Here is a 20,608-nt window from a genome sequence, read left to right as displayed (position 1 = left end):
TAGTAGCAGTAGTAGTAGTAGCAGTAGTAGTAGTAGTAGTAGTAGTAGTAGTAGTAGAAGTAGTAGTAGTACTAGTAGTAGTAGTAGTAGTAGTAGCAATAGTAGTAGTAGTGGTAGTAGTAGTAGTAGTAGTAGAAGTAGTAGTAGTAGTAGTAGTAGTAGTAGTAGTAGTAGTAGTAGTAGTAGTAGTAGTAGTAGTAGTAGTAGTAGTAGTAGTAGTAGTAGTTGTTGTTGTTGTATGTATGAATCTTGCAGCAAATGTGTCTTTTTCTACAATTTCTACAACGGAGCGTGATCAGGACCATTCTGAAGCTGGAAAGTCTTTTTCTGAGAAATCGCATAACGCCTTATTTGCTGCAACGTTGGCTCTATCTTCGGTCCTCGGAGTTGTGTTGCTGGTATAATATATTTAGTGGTGTACATCAGAAGAAGACATCGCAAGCATGTATTAAGATTCTTCTTTTAATTGCAAATTTCTCAGCAAATCAGTTGCGATCCACTCAATTTGATTATAATCATTACTTAAATAAATACTAATGTATTATTTGCGTGCATATGTCAGCAACATGTTATTAGTTCGATCAGACTACGTGAATTTGACTTTTTAAACAAATTTTACTTGTATAACAATGCATTCTTAATTTACCTATTTAGCGATATTTATTGTCGAAGAATGAATAGTGAAAGGCACATATATATTCCGTCATTAAAATGCCACATAGGAATCGATCTTTTTCTGAGTTAATTTTGATTTATGTATATATATACATATATACATTAGCCTTCCAAGCAAACACATGAGTACAACGTCATTCTGTTACTTTTCTGGTATAAAATACTCCTACATGTATCTACGCGCTTAATGTCAAGACCTACTAAGTATAAAACATGCAATGGTATTTATAACATAAACAAAATAACATATTATATACATACATGAATAAGTGTATATGGTGTACAGAAAAGTTGGTTACGATTGAAATCAACGAACAAAAACGTTATAATGACGTGTATGAACAAATTGGCATACATACATAAAAAAATAAGACAAAGGGAAACTAATAATAAGATGTCCTTTATGTATGGGAAGTGGCACATTGGCAAAATGTTCAAAACCACATCAACGCATTTTAAAAAGTGCATACACACATACTAAAACTCAAACAAATGACTTTGGCGTAATGTCCGTTCCTGGGGTACGTTGTAGTATAGTTAAGGTACCCATGGCTCTTTTAAGAAGTGCCAGCATTGACAATGGTCAATTAACGCATAGGCAACAAACCTGAGTAGTCCACTGATTATATCAAACCACTATAACCTAATTTTGCTTTAAATAACATCTTTATGGTATGTTCACTGCCAGGTATCGTTCAATCTGACGGTTTATTACTATATTTAATGGTAAAATATAAATAATAAATATAATCATTTACCAATAAATCATAATGAGCAAATGTTTCATATTATTATGTTTTCATTTCAGCTGGCAAACAGGGATGCACATATAATGTGGAATATTCGAGCGTCACTTTGGTGAAATGATTTGGTCAATAGAATTTGCGGTCAGAGAATTGTCCACATCCAGTGTACACTTTTGTACAAAAATATATCCTTTTCAAATGAGTCATCAATAAATATAAATAATATGTATCTACTTCAAAACTCACAGATAAATGCAACTGTTTACTGATATGTGTAAACTTGTATCATATCCAGAAAGTGATACTATGAACGACACAAATGACACAATCACACGCGAGTATCTCGACAGAAAAAAGTAAACACCTTTACTACAGACAAAATAACGCACGCAAGCACACTAGTCTGATATTAAAACTACTACTGATAGTTCTTCAACCTTATTATAGTCTCTTCTATCCAATCTTTACAGCATAAGTCCAAGCACTTCAGTAGTGATGGCGCAGTAGCAATTACACATCAGCGGGTCTGACTAAATGCTTTACCAACAAAATCTACCAACACTTAGTTAACTCTTGTTCAAGGGATCGGAAATGCAAAATAATGTGTCTAACGTTGACAATAGTAAATGTAATGTATGGGGAATATATGTAAAAAGTGTTTTGATCGCTTATCTTTGTTCATCAACCATCGTTGACATATAAACATCATCAACATACAGCAACGACCTCTCTAATAATGTGTGATTTCCATTATTTTATTTCGGAGAAATTTTTATAACCATTGTGTCATAGTAGTATGCACAATACTTTGCTATGCATAGTAATATCTTAATGTATAGCTCAAACTACTTTGATCATCTCGATACAATAACATACACACCAGCCTAACTAACAGCAATAAGTAATTGTATCGCTGATTCTATTCGTATCAATGGTTTGATCATTGCTGAGTGTTTTTACATTCTAGCAAATGGTGAGTTATGCATATTTATAACGGTATAATATTCCTTATGTATACGTTTTGTGCATGACGTATAATATAAGAGTTTGTTGTTGTGTTTTATATAGTGGACAAAAACGCAACAAAATTATAATGATTTTATAAAGGATAACTGCATGACTTTGTCATCAACTGGTGTGTTGATGTAAACAGATATGTATTAATTGCATAAATATTATATTATTTTTTCATTTATATATTATCAATAACTGTTTATATTTTTAATCAATTTGTGAGTATATGCATGGATGAGTAGGTACGTATGTGTGCTCTTGCAAATGGTGTGACCTCAGTGGCGATGCATAATAACGAGTGGGTTCATATTGGCAGAATGAGGACGCCCTTACTTTTCAAAATTCTGGTATAAATAACTGTTGTTTTCATGCCTATATATTTATATCCCTTATTATGTGTAAATATGTGCATGTAAATAAAATAAACTAGAACAGTAGTTTATCTGGGTCATATTTTTCTTTATATCGTCATTTACAATTTTATTTCAAATATAAATGAAGCAAAACTTCAGCTGTATCAGGAGGGGATACACTTATTACAACGTGTGGTCGTTTATGCATTATTATTTATTCCACAAAAAAACACACACAAATTAAGCACGAGGCGTTATATTATATGATAAACCCCAAGATATGAGAGGTTATATTTGGAATTCGTCATAAAATGCTTAGCCTTGACAACGTAAGTCAAACAGCCTTAAGGTCATCACTTAACAAGGCCATGCTTTTTAAAACAGATTTATATATCAAAATAACTGCACACTATTGCTTACATGACTTACAAGGCCTTGAGGTATTATATACCATGCTTGCTATGAGACATCATTGTGTGGAGGAATTCGACTTTATGAGCAAATAACTTTAGTTTTTTCTGTATCTACATATAAACATCTAGGGTTGTCATTACCCTAAATTATTTGTCATCATAATGTGCACCTAAACCACTGAACGGTTGTACATATGTAGTTCAGGACTTTTGCCTATGATACAAGAGGTTTTTATTGCTAAAGTAAGACATTTACTGAGTAATGTTTTACTGCGCTCAGAATGTGATTATAACGAAAATATTACACTGCAATCCATAATTTAAAAAAATACTGAATGCGACTATGGTTTCCTTAGCTTTTTCGTTTAAATAGCAACTTTTTTAAGCGTTACCTTTGGAAATACTTTTCGCTGCATCGTCGATTATGGGCTAGTATGCATATATATTTGTAGTTCTGGCACGTACAAGTTAAATTCCGATGGCTTTAGCCCAAGCCACGAATTTCGTAAGACAATGACCTGGGGGGATAAATAAATAATGTGAATATTATTTCGATTTTAATATCACATAAGAAAAAAATAAATGATAAATAAGTCTTCAAATAATAACTCATGGATATGCACATGATCTTAATCAGATGCATATCGGAATAAAAACCTATCAGTAAGATCCTCATCTGAGTAAGATCCTCATCAACTGTTCAAATCAGAAGGAATAGTTGTGCACTATATCTTCATCAGAAGTTCAACTCTTCATCAGATTTGAAAATATAAATACATAAAATGGTTCCAGATCTGATAAATATTACATTTACTCTTATGCGTTAATAATATGGTTTGCACTGCGTAGTTTACACAAGAAAATAGCCTTGGTCTCTTTCAGAATAACAATCTAGTTTTATTTTTGTTATTTTTAATGTAAACCAAAAGCGAAATCCAATGACTGAATGGACAACCATATAAAAGTATCATGAAACATAAAACATTTTTGGTGCCAAATAAATTTCTACTTCATGCCATCACAGCTTATCTATATATTTACTAGAGTTGCGACACCTTAAGGGTTTCGCGGGATGGAATGAGTGGGGAGATCATATACACTTTTCAGCTTTCCGGAAGCAAGGACCGTCTGGACGTGAAAAACCAGCTTTCCAACACTATGTGATTCCAGTTCCAAAGCACATACTGCATTAGTTCAATGAGATGAATTCCCAATTCCCCATAAAACGGCATATTCACAAATCTCTGAAAAATCAGTGCTAACACTTGTATTTTAAGTAGTACTAAACTATTTGATTGACTATGCCCTCTGTTTGTTGCATTTTTAAATTTAATTATGTGTTCCTGTAGCATTTATTGTTGTATTGACAGTAGGTGAATTGTCTCCTAAGGGTGAATTGTCTTAGGATGTCCATTCTAAGTTTGCTGTCGATGCAACATGTATCCCTATTATTAAATCTAAGAAATTTAAGTTTGCTGTCTTGAGTCTACCCTCAAATTATACATGTTTCTTGCATAATTTAATTTTTAAAAACTGCATACTTTTAAAGGCATTGTCAGAGTTATTTGGTTAAGTTAGGGGCAAAGACAAGCAAATACATTCATTTTTCTCAAAATGAATCATCCTCTGAAGTCCCCACTGGCATTCAAACCCAGACCTCTTTCCTCTGGCAAGGAAAGTATTCTATCTCGAAATACAAGGGCATGTTAGAGGATAATAAGCAATTTTAAACCTACCAACATATAAACTAATAAACTTATTTTTCACATGACCTCAGAAACAAAACAGACATTTCTGAATCTGTAAATTACGGGCCAATACATTACTGTCATTTACAGTTCAGGTTTTTAGTATTGTGCCCAGGTTTTCCAAGGAATCGGAACCATCTTCAAACTCGTCCAAGATATCATTGGAACACATGATCTGACCAAGCTTCATGAAGATTTGACAATATTATCAAGAGTGTTAACAAGGTAAATGTTGACGACGAACAACAGACAAAAGGCGATCACAAAAGCTTCGCATGAGCACGTTGTGCCAGGGCACTATCTGCCCATCAGGGGAAGGTACCCAGGTCCCTCATGAGGGGGAATTTTCCCTGTGTTTCTCTTTTATGGGGAATTTTTTTTATTACTCTCTCATTACTTAATTTGTACATGTTTGCACTATATTAATTTTTTCCTCATAATTTAGTATTTTTGAATAGATGAACTTGAAATAAAATTGAGATAAATCATCATTAGAAACTTCTTTCTAGAAAAAAAAGAGTTTTTTTCCCTCAATAAGTGCAAAAAAGTATCCTTTTTTATGGGGGACCAAAAAACCCAGATCGAGGGTCGTTTGTGCTCAGGTGAGCTTAAAAAATTGGTTGCTAAAAATGTCATAACAAGAGCACCGCCTAGCGGATGCAGACCGCTCATCTATTTTTCTTTTTAAAGGTGAAGGGACCTATCTCAATACTTTAATAAAAAAGGGAGAGGGGTGGGGTGGAGAGGGGTGTATAGTGTGGGGGTGTGGTCATTTATTAAATTATCTTTCAAAAATGAAAAAAAAGTGTTTGTGTGTGGGGAGATTATTGGGTGTGATGGTTGGACAGTCTTTCAAAAATAGAATAATACAAATTTGTGTTTTATAACCATGTTTCAAAAAAAATATTAGGGGGGTCAGGGTGGGGGTGAGAGGGGAGTTTAGCGTGGAATGTGGTCATTTAGTAGAGGATCTTTCAAAAATAAGAGAAAAATGGGACAAAAAATGGGGGGGGGGTTCTGGGGTAGTGCATGGGGGATGGTTTGGGTGGAGTTTATTGTGGTATGTCAGGTAAGTGTTGTTTTGTCAAAGTATGAATCAAATCTGATCATAAACAAAGAAGTTATGGCAATTTTAGCAAAATGTAATACTTTGACCTTGGCAGTCATGGTCATTCAAAGTCAAGGTCGAATTCAACTTGCCAGGTACAGTACCCTCATAATAGTAAGAAAGAATTTGAAGTTTGAAAGCAATAGCCTTGATACTTAAGAAGTAAAGTGGATCTAAACACAAAATTTAACCAAATATTCAAAGTTACTAAGTCAAAAAAGGGGCATAATTCTATCAAAATGCCAGTCAGAGTTACATTACTTTGCCTGCACAGTCTCCTTATGATAGTTAGTAAGTGTTGCAAGTATGAAAGCAATAGCTTTCATACTTTAGGAATAAAGTGGACCTAAACACAAAACTTAAAAAAATCAATTTTCTAAGTATTATAGGGGCCATAATTATGTGAAAATGCCAGTAAGAGTTACATTGCTTTGCCTGCACAGTCCCCTAATGATAGTTAGTAAATGTTGCAAGTATGAAAGCAATAGCTTTGATACTTTAGGAATAAAGTGGACCTAAACATAAAACTTAACCATATTTTCAATTTTCTAAGTATAAAAGGGGCCATTATTCTGTCAAAATGCCAGTCAGAGTTACATAGCTTTGCCTGCACAGTCCCCTTATGATAGTAAGTGTTGCAACCAGAAAGCAATAGCTTTGATACTTTAGGAATAAAGTGGACCTAAACACAAAACTTAACCAAATTTTCAATTGTCTTAGTATAAACGGGTCCATTATTATGTCAAAATGCCGGTAAGAGTTACATAACTTTGCCTGCACAGTCCCCTTATGATAGTAAGTAAGTGTTGCTAGTATGAAAGCAATAGCTTTGACACTTTAGGAATAAAGTGGACCTAAACACAAACTTAACCAATTTTTAAAAGTTGTTTAACTTTGCCTGTCCAGTCCCCTCATGATAGTAAGTGTGCCATATTTGAATGCAATAGCTTTGATACTTTATGAGAAAAAAGGATCTAAACACAAAACTTAACCGGACGCCGACACAGACGCCGACGCTCAAGTGATGACAATAGTTCTTTTTTTTTCAAATAGATGAGCTAAATTTTTTCCAAAAGATCCCTTTAAGGTAAATGATGAAAGGGACACTTGCTACAACACTCCTTTGTTTAAGTCTGATGCCACACCGTTTCAAGTCGCAACCATCTCCATAAGCACATGGTGTGAAAACAATACCAAATATAAGTTAATTGTAGGTTAACAAGTAGCAAATAAACTCAGCTGGACTGCATTAATGCTCAGGAATAAGGGTAAACCTGTTTAGAGCCAACTAACGCTGCCAACAAAGCACAAGCTTTACGTGTCATGACGTGGCATTATTGATACAAACTGCATGAGGAATTATACGACGGTAAGGGTTACAGGGACCCCAAACCTGATTATGACAGTCTTCCACACGTTAAGCATATAAAATATTGATTATTCCTATTTGCTTGTGTATCTGATAATAATTTTTTTTATTATTACCTGTTTTGCCATCAACAACCTTTATCAATTGGCCCTCAGATTAGCCGCAACCTGAAAAGTTAAAATACCCAATAGAAACAGATATAAAATATAAAAAACACATAAAAAAAACACATGCATTTCAGGCCTTCCCCCCCCCCCTCCTATGCCACGGGTCCGAATATGGGCCCCATGCCCAATGCAAATCATGTTGTTTTGTTCCCAATTGAAAAAAAAAATCCCAATTCCAACTTTCAACTATTGCAAGTTGATATTTTTCAGCCGCTAAAAAGGCGCAAACTGTAATTCAACAACCAGATGCGACATAGGATATTTTATTTTGATATCTGAAATTGATTATAGATCGATTCATTTGTTAGTAATTGTGTAATAAAATATCTTTGATATTCTTCTTATTTTAAGGCATTAAAGCAGTCCTAAAACCTTTAGCATGCATGCATTATGCCCAATTTATATTTTATTAACATATGCATGGTAACGTACACTAATCACAAATGTTCATAATATTTTGTAAATTTTAATAATATGTTTACAAAATAGTCGTTATTGACCAGTTAACGGCTTCATTCAAATATAAGAAAAACTATTAACATGCGATTATATTTCCCAATTGAGTCAGTTTTGCGATGAATTTTTTCCACAAAATGAGATTTTTCACGACGCGAAATTCCAGTTTGGCGATTTCCCAAAATAGAGCAGAAAAGGCCTGCATTTATGTATGTAAGTGTATTTTTATGAATAAAAGGAAGTTATAAAGCTTGGTATATTCATAATTTTATGAAATATGCAGAATGGCTCAATTGAATGCCTGCTGCAATGTGCATATTGTCAAAATGTCCGCCATTCCATGTTGGTGGAATGGGGCTCTGTTTAAATGATCATGCTATACGCACAAACTATTGTTGCGTTAGTGGCTCACAGAGTCACTGGCGTTCCATTCCGACTTCATGTACATAAAAGCTTCATCATTTCAATCGTATTCCTGTTGTCACATTGATATTATTTGAGTCTCGGAAATCGGTGTGTATTGCATGTGCCTAAAGTGTCGTCCCAGATTAGCATGTGCAGTCCACACAGGCTAACCAGGGACGACACTTTTCGCCTTAACTGGATTTTCGCTAAAAATACTCATTCTTTAATCGAAAATTACAATAAAAGCGAAGTTTCGTCTCAGATAAGTCTATGTTGACTACACAGGCTAATATAGGACGACCCTTTTCGCGCATGCATTAAACCCTGTTTTCCAGACGACGCTATATACTTAACCATACACCTTGCTACTCTTTCCCTGACTGCTCACAACTCTGAGCGATGCTACCACACAGTCACTCGAGGCGGACTGTCGCTTATATTGTGTAAGAGCATTTACAGTTTCAAGCGAGAATATCATTTTAAAATAAAAAAAGTTTACTTTTTAACACAAATATACAGTATGCAAATCGTCTAACATAACGTCATTTTGTAGACTACTTCAAGTGGGCCTTAGTGTTATTGACTTATCTCATTATTACAGGACTCTTAGTTATTGCAGAAAATAAGCGATATTAAAAAATTAATCAGAAGTTATATTAACGAGAAAGTAACTTCTTATTTCATGATAAAGTAAATTGTTGTGAGTAAGACAAGCACACACGAATGTATGATCTGTCACGTCGTAATAAAGTTCGATAAAGTAGTTTAGTATTGTATAATTCTTATTTATTTGTAAATGCCACTACAATGCAATGGTCGGGTCGCCAGAAACCTTTTGTTACGTTACGTGCAAGCGTGAAAGAGTCTTCATGTGCGAACATGCAATTCATTGGGTGTATAGGAGAGCGTCACTGTTAGCACTGTTAGCCTCGCGGGAATCACATAATTGGAGGCTTTACATGTCGCTCCTATGTCAGACGTTCAAATGAGCGCGTAAATTCTTCACGTACATATGAAAACCCGAACGTGAAAATAAAGTAAAATAATTGCCACTACCGAGACACTGTAGTTCATGCCTGTTTAAACATTGTAAAATACAAAATGTGTGTTTTGGGGAAGACTGTGACTGGGAAATGCGTAATTTTAATGTGAGTTCCCACATTAAACAGCTTAATCGCCTTGCGTTGGTCACTAAGATCCTTTTTTTCATCTTTTGCGAGTTTCCATAATTTTCTCGCGCTTTTATAATTGTTTCTTATAAGGGAGCTTCACAATTTAAGGGTGTGCCCCAGGCGCAATCTTTTTGGATTGGGGGGCACGAGATATTAAATAATTACAAACCATTAAAACACAACAAATTGCACACATCGTTTAATAGTATGTAACTTACACAGACTCACATTTACACAAACTAGCAACAACACACCTGTAAGCTTAAATTCCATGGAGCAAAGAGTTATCCTGCTGATGGATTTTTTTTTTAAACGGTGTCATCGCTCGCGGCTATATGTTTTGTTTTGTTAGAGGGGGCGGAATATTTAACAATTACCAACTGTTCAAAAACAGAACGCACATCATGCAACATACAATCTCGTTGAATTAACACATACTCACATTTACAAACAACCAGCAATAACCTATATGTACATTTCAGTGTTAAACCCAAAGATTAAAAATGCTGATGAATAAACAAAAATGTTTCATCGCTTTTCAATACTTTTCGAGTCCGCGTTATATAAAATGCGATGGACTTGCGGGACTGGGCCCAGCAAATATTTGATATTTTTGACATTCTGTAGTATTTGTTTGTCGCTTCAATAACAGATTGAATGATACAATTTAAATGACCTATCACAATCAAATGTGATGTCAGTCCTAAGACTGCAGAAAAAATACTTATATGAGCCTTGTTCTGAGAAGACTGGGCTTAATGCATGTGCGTAAAGTGTCATCCCAGATTAGCCTGTGCAGTCCGCACAGGCTAATCAGGGACGATACTTTCAGGCTCAACTTGATTTTCGGCAAGGAGGGACTTCCTTGAAAATTAAAATACCATAAAAGCGGAAAGTGTCGTCCCTGATTAGCCTGTGCGAACTGCACAGGTTAATCTGGGACGACACTTTACGCACATGCATTCAGCCCAGTTTTCTCAGAACAAGGCTCATATATTTGTTTAGAATGATGGGAGATGAAAATAGAGGAAGAATTGCAACCAATTTACAGTTGTTATTTAATTAATTAAATTGTAATATATTAAGCACGTACTTTGTCAACAAACGCATATGAGAGGTAACGTTAAGGGGCGAAAAGAATTAACAATAAACGCTATGGAAGAATCATCGAATCTCTGAACGAAAATAACAACATTTTTTGACAATACGACAAATTGAGATGTGAGAAAGTGGCGAAAAAGTAGGGAAAACTTAGCCCTATGCCACGTGCAACATTCATTGTTACAAATGTGGACATTTAATGATGGCTTCAATTAACTAACACTGCGGAAACAAACAATTAACTTTTGCAAGTAAACCACTTGGCCATGTACTACGTGGAAGTAAACTTACTCGCAAACACCAGACATTTTTTGAAAAGCAATTTCGCTTTCTCCAAGTTAACGTAGTTACATTTAAGCAGGAAGACAAATATAACCCAGCAACAAAAGTTTAACAACCAATTTAAGTATGATTTTGTTACAATTGGAAAATGCACATGAATACTATTTCTTGAGTTGAATCGAACGTGACCTTGTATTTTGTAATAACAACAGGTATGTTTTAAGACTACGATTTATCATACAACGTACAATTGTTTAAATGTAATGTCTTTTTTATGAAGTGACAAATTGCAAAGCGAAAGTAAACGTTTTATTTTGCAAAGCGCATCAACATTATTAAAATAGGACCAATCCACATTTACAAAACTTAATGTATCAAATCTAAACATACTAACTGAAGACTTTATACCCGTATACATTACTTTAAAGGGGCCTTTTCACAGATTTTGGCATGTTATGAAGTTTGTCATTAAATGCTTTATATTGATAAATGTTAACATTGGGTCTAAAAAGCTCCAGTAAAAATTCAAGAAAAAAAAGAAAAAGAAAAAAAAAGATAACCGTCAGCAGGGCTCGAACCACTGACCCCTGGAGTCTTGAAGTAAAAACGACTTAGACCACTCGGCCATCCTTCCTGATACAATATTAGATGCAGTTTATACTTTATATAAGCAATCCTCGTAGTTTCACAAAATATAAAGACAACAACAGAATTCTCCAAATTATTAATTCGTTTCGCGTTGCGACGCTTGATAATTTTCAGCATTTTAAATCGTCAAAAGATGCATATAATGGCTATTTTAGAGCATGGTAAATGTTTAGTATTACCGTGTCCTCACAAATATCATAACTAAAACGAAATTTTGCGAATCTGAAACAACTTTTTTGTTTGCGTTTCCTGTAGGCAAATCTGCATTTAATAACAATATTCCTGTGTCTTACATTTAGAACATGGAAAATGCGGAAACAAATCATGGTTACACATTGAGTTTTTGACGATGCTGCGAAGCAATCGTCTAAGTTATCATACCATGAAAAAAATCTTCACAATGGCAACCTATGTAAAAGACCGAGCCAGTTCGATTGAGATGGCTCGATTTTTCTAATCGGCATACCTCGCTGATTATCATTGATAAAGGAAAAGGAAGCTTAGCTATAAATAGGACAGCATATTCTGGGAAAAAGATTTAATAATAGTTTGAAAACGTTAATTTTAAATCAGTTATATTCAATTCATTATATGTTTATAGATCAATGAAACAACTGTGCATTTTCTGTATTGTATTTGACATTTGTCGTGATTCTGTAAATAAATTGCGAATGAAACGTGTATAATTAACGTTAAACGCGATCATGAGTGTAAAGAAAACGAATTATTTCGAACCTGACATTTGTAAACGTTAAAGCGAGCATGGTATATAAACAGCATAATAGCGGTGCGACATATATGAAACTCGTTCTTATGCGTGCTCTCTCATTTTGCATATTTAATAAACTTTTCAAACAGAAATTAAAGAGCCACATCAGTGCACACACTATGTTTGACAATTCATTCGTTTGTTGGATATTGTTTTCTGTTTTAAACACATATTAGGTCATATCGCGGAGATTTAGTTAACCTTACCATGTGTCCATGGGCGAACTCACGTATTCAAGTCGTATTCGACTATGTGCTCAAACCTACTTTCGGGAATCATCATGAAATTATTGCCGTACTTAACGAACAAACATGCCCAAGCTTATTGAATTAGAGAAAAAACAAAAATCAAAAGAGAAAAATTATATGTTCATGCACATGGGCATGTGAAATCACGTCCGTACACATTACATCATTAACTTAGCAAAGGAAACAACGAAATATAAAGTTTGGTATGATATACATGTGATATTAAAGAGCATGGTTCAATTAAAGAGCATGTCAAGTTTTGAATATATCTGCTACATAACGTAATGTTATAACCCACAAACATTTTACAGAAAATACACGTCGAAAATCTTTTTAAAGATATTTCTTGTTATATTTGATCGAGAATGTAACCCGCCTCCCAGTTTCGCTGAATGGGTCAAGTTCCCCACGGGTACTACTTCCCCGTACCCCCCAAAAAAAAAAATCGTTCCCAATTTTTTCGTAGCCAATTTGTTTTTCGTACCCAAATTCTTTAAGTACCCAATTTTTTTCGTACCCAATTTTTTATCGTACCCAATTTTTTTTCGTAACCAAATTTTTTATTCGTTCCCAATTTTTTTTTGGCATAATTTGTGTACCCAAAATTTTCGTACCCATTTTTTTTCGTAGCCATAATTTTCGTACCCACATACACAATTATGGTGATGTAGATAAACTTAAATTGATGCTTTTATATCCATCCTCTTCAAATGCATCGTCACACCAGTACTGTCAGTACTTTGATTTTAGCAAAGACCTACGGTATACATCAGAAATATACGGTAAGATACATGCACGAGATTATGAAATGATTAACAATGTACACAATTACTTTGCGTGTATCGAGAGTTGACTCAGCTGTGTTTTAATGAGCCTCGTTCTGGCGAAATTGGGCATACCGGTAATGTATGTGTCGTCCCAGATAAGCATATGCAATTTGCATATTCCGCTTTGATGTTATTTTAGCGAACATCCAGGTCATGCGGAAAGTGTCGTGCCTGATAAGCTTTTCCCAAATCGCGACTCAAATGTTATTACCAGTAAGGCGGAAGCTAGAATAAAATGATGTCAGCATGATGTTGTTTTTTTTCCGTCGAAACTTTCAACACGTTATCGATTGACCTATTCAGATCTTGAACTGTTCTTAAAGTGGAAAACTGGGCTCAATGCATGTTCGTAAAGTGTCGAAGATTAGCATGTGCAGTTCGAACATGAATTAAGCCCAGTTTTCCCAAAACGCGCCTCTCATGTTATCACCAATAAGGCGGAAGCTATATTAAATTGCTCAAAATGCTGTTGGGTTATATCCGACCAACCTTTTAATAAGTCATTGATTTACCTATTTAGATATTTTACTGTTTTCAAAGATCGTTTCCGGCTTGATATAGACACGAATTTACAGAAAGTATGTAATGTTTGAAGTGCAATAGGTTACCAATATTTGTAAATGTCTCTGTAGTTCCCATTAGGGTGACCTAGTGTTTGTCATCTTATTATGAAAAACATTGCAATTTCAGTTGCATTAACACGATGTTAATGTTTATATACTATTGATTTTCTTGTGATTGATTATCTTAAAGTCTCATATTCGGCATGCTTTGTAATCGTCTAAAAACCCAATGCTTTAAATGTATCGTTCCCGGGTGGTGGCACCAGCATTGATCATGCCTTGTAATCGTCTAAAGAACCTAATGCTTTAAATGTATCGTTCCCGGGTGGTGGCACCAGCATTGATCATGTTTTTGTTTAATACTGTTTGTTATGAATTCGTTATATAGTGTAAACGCTTGCGGATGATTACAGCAATTTATCTCCTGATAATCGTTATGGAGTGACATTATTCTTATATTGGAAAAATGAAAATCGTATTCAAACTATTTTTGTTCTGCTCTATATATCTTAAGTAAGTCAGTTTAAATAAGAATATGCATTGAAATAAAACATTAAAAGCGCTCGATTTCTGTTTCAAAACAGATTTAACTGGAAAACACTAAGCAACACATTTTAGCAATAAATATGTTGTTTTGTTTACAATTTGAACACAACTTCAATATATTACATAACGATATCTGTTTACAAATCTATGTCACAACGTTTAAGATGCACGTATTCAAACACCCCATTATTTAAAGCACTAGCAGCCGACAACCTCCGTTTAAGAATGACGACTTACAGAAATATTCAAATATTCAAATTTATATAATAAAATTAACTTCGTGTAAACGCTCAACCACATATATTCTGGATCGTTAGTGTAAACTTACCGATATGACATATAATCAACATAAATAAATGACCAAACACATCCAATAAAATCCCATGTTAATATTATTCTTTTTAATTCTCGATAATTACCCACATCGTCTCGGACAATCTAAATTTAATTAAAAGCATATTATTACAAAACAAATATCACATCAAAATATATATTGAGTCGAATTCGAAACGGGACATACCAAGGCAATAAAAAGAGGGATAGTAAATGGATACTCTGATACACAACTTAGATTACTGATTGCTTATGATTCAACTGATTCTCAATGTAATATTTTCAGTTGATAGCTAATTTTTGTGAAAGTTTTAAATCCGTTTATTGTTTATCGTTTATCTCAATACTCGATTCGATCCAGCTATCCTTATTCGTCAACATTAATTAATTTAGTGTTGTTGTTTTTTTCAAATTCGTTCCAGTTTAAATTTGTCGCTAAATAATCCAAGTATGTGTTGCCGCGCATTCAATAATTGATTAAATAAATAAACTGATTACGTCACGAATATTAATTGGCACACCTACATTCATTTCTACTGAGCGGCCACATTTGCTGTAAACTCCTAAAAGAGATTTGCCTGGTGTTGAGCAACCGCCTTCAGGTGCGTTTTCTTTAAATTATTCTGTACTGGAGCATAACATAAGAGTACACGACGTCATTAACCCATTTATGCCTAGAGGACTCTCCCATCGTTCTAAATTGGATAAATTTATTTCCAAAATTAGGGATGTCTAGTATATTTATTTCTATATTTAGAATATTTCTTACAGAAATTCCTTTAAGCAAACAGCGCAGACCCTGATGAGACCCCGCATCATGCGGCGTCTCATCTGGGTCTATGCTGTTTGTCAAGGCCTTTTTTCTAGACGCTAGACATAAATGGGTTAAGACTTACACACACCGACGTATCAAGCTATTCACAACACGTGTATCATTGTGAAAAAAATACTTATTTTTAGCCCAATTGTATTGACGACATTTATATTACAATTGAGTATACGCTATAAATGCATTTTCTGAACATCGCGTGTCAAATGATGGATTGATTAATTTAAATTCAATAATTATGTATGCGGCACATTTTAAACAATCGTAGTAAAATTCATCAGTTAAAAGAGGTACCCAATATGTACATGTCTTCTTAGTGTCGAGGTTATGGACGAGTGTTAGAAACTGGGCTGGGTATTCCCATTAAGGTTTGAATCCACAATCGGATTGTGATTTTTTTATAATTATTTTAATACATTATTGTATGCATTATTATGTCCCCCAGTCTATACTGGGGGCATATTTTTTTCGTCCTGTCTGTTTGTTGGTTTGTTTGCGTCAAACTTTAACATTTGTCATAACTTTTGCATTATTGAAGAAAGCAATTTAATATTTGGCATGCATGTGTATCTCATGGAGCTGCATATTTTGAGTGGTCAAAGGTCAAAGTCATCCTTCAATGTCAAAGGTCAAATATATGGGGGGGGGGGACATAGTGTTTCACAAATACATCTTGTTTCTACTGACAATAATTTGAAGCAATGTTAAACAAAAAGGCATATTGTATGCCTTCGTTATTTCAGAAAAACATATCAACATTAAAGCATACCACAATCATACTTATACATAGAAATTATATTTCAGCCTCGCTCTGTGAAAAGGGGGTTTAATGCTTGTGCGTACAGTGTTGTACCAGATTATACAGTGCAGTCCGCATAGGCTGATCAGGGACGACACTTTCCGTCTAAACTGGGTTTTCGTTTAGAAGAGACTTTCTTTAAACGAAAAATATCGAAAAGGGGAAGTGTCGTCACTAATTTGCATGTGCGGACTGCACCAGCTAATCTGGGACCACCCTTTTAAGAATGGAATTAAATTTCAATCACAAGCACACAACCGGAATATCATATGACTGTTTTAATTCCGAAATTCATCCACATTTGGTTTTATCGATTTCGTCAGTGAAGCATTGTAACGGAGAACTATTTCTTCATTTTGGGAATGGGCATACACTTCCTTTTCTAGGAATAATATATAGACAACACTAAAACGGTGAAGACATTTTCTAAGACAACTTGAAGCGTAGGGAAAACTGCATCAATAAAAAATTCTAGGGAAAAGGATCCTATATCAGACCATTCAAAAGAAAAAAAATGTGTATGGTCTAATTATTTTGGTTTCATCATTTCCATTTAATATACTACACCATGTCTCCGTAGCCGTTCCAGCGTTACAGTATTATACGGAAGTTTCGGCAGGGTAGTACACACATCTTATTATGGTATTCTATATTTGCTGAGGATGTACAAACAACATAAATAGATACGTATGTCCAGTACGAAACAAATACTAATGTATACAAACAAAAAATATGCCCCGTTTGGGGCTCGAACTTACGCCAGTAGAAAACACCCTGTTATCCCTTTTTTGCAGACGAGTCCAATATTAAAAAGAAAATACAAACGCCAGTGTAAGAACTTCAACATAAATAGGTCATAGTCATTATTAATTTCTAAAAATAAAACCAGCGCAGATATGTCAACTGTGGTGAACGCGATTTGCGCAATTTTCTGTTTTACCAGATATGTTGAATACAATTTTGTAAATTTGCCATTTTTTGTAAGGTGATTGTTGATTGGATTTGTTTTTGAAAATCACACGCAAACCGACACATGTGATAAATCAGGTATTTATGATTACAACTTTGAAGTTTAAACTTCTAGGACTCGTTATGTAGCTGTTCTTTATTTCGAATGAATACGTTTACTTAAAGGGATCTTTTCACGTTTTGGTAAATTGACAAAATTGAAAAAAAGTTGTTTCAGATTCGCAAATTTTCATTTTAGTTATGATATTTGTGAGTAAATAGAAATACTGAACATTTACTATGGTCTAATATAGCCATTATATGCATCTTTTGACGATTTAAAAACCTGAAAATTATAAAGCGTTGCAACGCGAAACGATTGAAGAATTTTGAGAGTTCTGTTATCGTTTAATTTTGTGAAACTACGAAGATTGCTTATATAAAGTCTAAAATACGTGACACGTACATACTTGGCAGAATGGCCTAGCGGTCTAATTGGTTTTTACTCCAGGACTCCGGGTGTCACTGGTTCGAGCCCTGCTGCGGGCTACTTTTCTTTCCTGTTTTTAAATGTTATTCTTGATTTTTTTACTGGAGCTTTTTAGATCCAATGTTTATATTTATCAATATAAAGCATTTAATGACAAACTTCAAAACCTGCCAAAATCTGTGAAAAGGCCCCTTTAATGTCTGGCTTAAACAGTGATTAACTCAATGTGAGATCATATAAATACATCATGTGAAACACGAAATAATCTGGACCTTTGCGCGTTCATCTTTAACTCTGTGTTGCTTTAATTTAGTGTTTCTTTTAAATGCATTGCTTAAATAGTGAACAAAACAATCTTATTTAACAATGCGCTAGTGTATACAATAAAACGGAAATTTAACTGCTAGCATTGATTTCATCGATTAAGTCATTCATGGTCGTAAGGATTTAAATAACTCGACCCTCATATCTTAAACGTTAAAAGCTATTATATAAATTCGTTTTAATGACACTTTCATTACTTAGCAGTGTAATTATCATCAGAGCAACAGACAACTTTCTTAAGTTTGAAAGTAATATCTCAAGCACAGGAGGAAAGACCTTATTATTATTATTTTTATGTATATATATATATATATATATATATATATATATATATATATATATATATATATATATATATATATATATATATATATATGCTATAATAGAAACTATTATAGCATATATATAATAAAAATACTATGGGCTTCCCTCCTGTGATCTCAAGCCCTTCCGAGGAATCCAGATATGATACAGAAAACGCCTAAAATGTGTCAATTTAGCTAAATTAAACATATATGTCGAACTCCGATATTTATGACAAATTTCAAGCTTGACATGTGGGTCCAATTTAATATGGCAAATACGTGGTTTAAATAACTATGAAATATCTTATGCCTTAGAACTAAAGAACCAAAAACATTTACGTACACTGTATGCTGAAGTTGACAATTACGCCGGGACGTTAAACTAGCCTGTCGTTTTATGCGAAGTCTGCCTAACAGCAGTTTATTCTTTATTATCTGTATTATAATCTTTTGCCTTAAACCAACTTTTTAAGTACGCATAGTTAAGTGGTGTGTTTATTTTTAGACACTGGCAAACACAGAAGGTTATTTCCCTATCTTTTCTTGCAATTGAATGTGAATTTTTCATTTGAAGTTGAGAAAACAACAATCATTTTCCGGTTGCTCTTATGCTATAATCTACGATGAATTCATGCAATTTTTTAAGAAAATCGAGAGAAAGTGAAAGTAATTTATTTGAAGTTTTGTGTTACCACTACAGCACCCGATTGTATAAACGCTGGTTTAAGTTACCGCTCGGTAACATTCAAACCTTGGTAAGTTTGCGGTTATTTAGGTATAGTAACCTTCAAGGTAACTCGATTGTATAAACACGATATACCGCAAAGTAACCTAACCGCGCATAGTGGAATTTAACCACCGGTAACTTTAACCAAAACATTTCCACTAGGGCTGTCACGATTCACCGGTATATTGGTATATCGCGGTGCATGTCGTGAAAAAAATCGCACCGCGGTACGGCGTTGCCGCACCGGTTTTTTTAATATTATTATATTAGCACAGATATAAATACATTACATAATTATTTTGATATAGATATCGTTTTGAAAACTGTAGAAGCAATTCAAAAGGGCTAAATAAATAATCCGTTAATATCCAGGTCAAGCAAGCGCTTCCACTGGTAGATGTTTAAAGTTCACCTGCCGCGGTTTTAAAAACCCGTAAAACACCTTTATTTATCGAATTTAGTGCATATCTAAACTATTTCGCTCCTCACTTCATTTCAAATACGGTGTTATTAGCGAGAACGAATAGAACAAAGTCGCGATTTTTCACACATTCCGATGTTCTCGCCATTTTCATTCAAACCGGAAGTGACGTAACAGGCACTCAATAACGACTCAATTACGAGCCGGCATAATAAATGGCTTCGGATGTATTATATCTTGCAACTTTAGATAAAAAATGTTGAAAAATGGAAGATGATAGCGATTACGATGAGTTTTCCGTTCAACCGTATATGTTTGAGCCAGAATTTAGTGACAGTCAATCAGATTTTTCTGATTCTGACTCGGACAGCGAGGAAAATTTTGCCGATGCCCAAGACGACCATCGTGTTGGGAATACGGATTGGTAAATATATAATTTTGTTACATGCAGGTGTCGGCAAAAATAAAAAAATTCTTTGATTGTTATTCTACAGTACAAGCTTGTTGAATATGACTAGGTTGTATGGTCTAATTATTATAATTAGAACGGATACTTGAACCTGTTCTGATTAGGAAGGAATGTCTGTATTGCAATTCGACGTATTTCTTTTATTTTCAGGTGTGCATGTTCATGTTGCACACCATATCGTGTGCAGATTGAGTGCAAATGCTGCACAGAATACCCAGAGCTGATGGAAAGGATGGACGAGGCAGGGGTAAAGTGCATAACTGAGCACACTGGCTTCATAGCTAACTGTCTACATCAAGATGTCATTGATGTTTCGTTTTATGAGTTCCTTGATGTAAATGGTCCCATCGGTG

At 34.4% G+C, this 20,608-nt stretch overlaps 1 protein-coding gene across 3 annotated transcripts in view; it reads left to right on the top strand.

The window, feature by feature from the left end:
* Positions 1-17,415: 17,415 nt before the first annotated feature.
* LOC127877985 (uncharacterized) overlaps positions 17,416-20,608 on the top strand; it is a 30,942-nt gene continuing 27,749 nt past the window's right edge. For all 3 annotated transcript variants that reach the window (XR_008048694.1, XM_052424329.1, XM_052424331.1), the window contains exon 1: positions 17,416-17,618. The gene's annotated coding sequence lies outside the window, so the exon portion shown is untranslated. The remainder of the gene's footprint in view (positions 17,619-20,608) is intronic.

This window comes from Dreissena polymorpha, chromosome 4 (genome assembly GCF_020536995.1).
Source record: "Dreissena polymorpha isolate Duluth1 chromosome 4, UMN_Dpol_1.0, whole genome shotgun sequence".
In the NCBI taxonomy this organism is placed as follows: Eukaryota; Metazoa; Mollusca; class Bivalvia; order Myida; family Dreissenidae; genus Dreissena; species Dreissena polymorpha.
Note: the sequence above shows the minus strand (reverse complement) of the source record. Positions and strands in the feature narration are given on the sequence as shown.